We start from the raw sequence: 1,525 nt of genomic DNA, 5'->3' as shown, positions 1-1,525 counted from the left end.
AAGCATCAGAGCAGACGAGAGGAGGCGGACACGGACAGGAACCTTCCTAAAATACATTCTTCCCACTTTGTGCAGCGTTCGAGTCGTTTAACATCGACCGGACACACTGTGAGAAACCAGATCCATCTGCAGGAAGGACGTCTGGTCACGACCCGTCCAGCTCGGGCATCACATCCCTTCTCTCTGCTCCCTCGTTCCCTGACTCGAGTGCTTCTGTCTCTGGGACGAAATGTAAGCGCGGACCCAGCGGAGGTCTTTACAGTTCGGACATTACAGGGATTCACTCGTCCCCCCCCCCCCCGATTACTTTCCCTTAACCCGGGTTCTTAACATGTCAGAGAGAGAAAGTGGAATGGAAACCGTGTCTGAGAACTGAAGAAGTAGTGAGGTCTGGGATCAGAGGTAGACGGACGCTTTGTTTTCAAACTGAGGAAACAAAACGTTTTGACAGAAGTCTCGATGGTTGCAGTGGAGGTTAAAGGAAAGTAACGGGTTTGAAAAAAAGTCTCTTTGGGGACGAAAGTTGTAAAAACGATTGTGTCATCGATCATAAGTTTGTCATTTATCAAAGAAACAGAACCAGGATTTTAGTTTTCTCTAAACCGAAGAAGTGCTCTGGAGCCGGGGACGTTAAAAGAAAAGTACGTAGGAGCAGGTAATGAAGGTAAAGGACACTGATGAGGTGGATGAAGACCAAAGTCACCACTGAAGACAAGCTGCTCTCAGTGGGTCAACTCGGTCAGAACGATAAAAGGTCATGAGGTCAAAGAAAGGTGCTCGTTAAAACGCCTACTGATGATTCATCCACATGCTTCAATCATAAATATACACGTAGAAAAATATAGAAGAAATAAAAAGAGCTGTCTCAGTCGTTTATGTTTTGAGGCGTCTGCTTCAGTCCAGTCTGAATTTAGATCGGGAGTGAAGATGTTGACTGGGGGGGGGGGGGGGGGGGGGGGGCGGGCGTTCCAGCTGGACACAAAGTGGTTTCTCACATCTTTACAAAACTGGACTGGTGGGTGGAATGTTGACCTTGCATACTGTCCCTCTTTATATCCGGGTAATGTTGCATATGGTGAAGTATCTCAGCTGGAAAACGCAGTACACAGGAGAAGCCCTATTCCACTGCCGGGGGGGGGGGATCAGGTAGTTGTGTGAAACGTTGTCGAACTAATATCCGAACGCGAGGTCCTTTTGAGTTGTGTGAAAATCCCTCTCCACAGATTCCACTTCCAGAGTTCTGTTTCGTGACAGAAGGAAGATTTCAAATAAAAGGAGGAGGAGGAGAACACAGGACTCGCTCCATCAGGAGATCAAAGGACTCGCTCCATCAGGAGCTCACAGGACTCGCTCCATCAGGAGATCACAGGACTCGCTCCATCAGAGGAGGTCCTCACGTCGATCTGGAGGAGAAACGCACAACGAGGCTGATTTGACAAAAGGAGAAATCGCTGGAATAGTGAGGGTGTATGATAACACACCAGATGGAATCGAGCTACTTTAACTTTAACGTACGCTTTAAAAA

This window comes from Pleuronectes platessa, chromosome 17 (genome assembly GCF_947347685.1).
Source record: "Pleuronectes platessa chromosome 17, fPlePla1.1, whole genome shotgun sequence".
NCBI lineage: Eukaryota > Metazoa > Chordata > Actinopteri > Pleuronectiformes > Pleuronectidae > Pleuronectes > Pleuronectes platessa.
Note: the sequence above shows the minus strand (reverse complement) of the source record.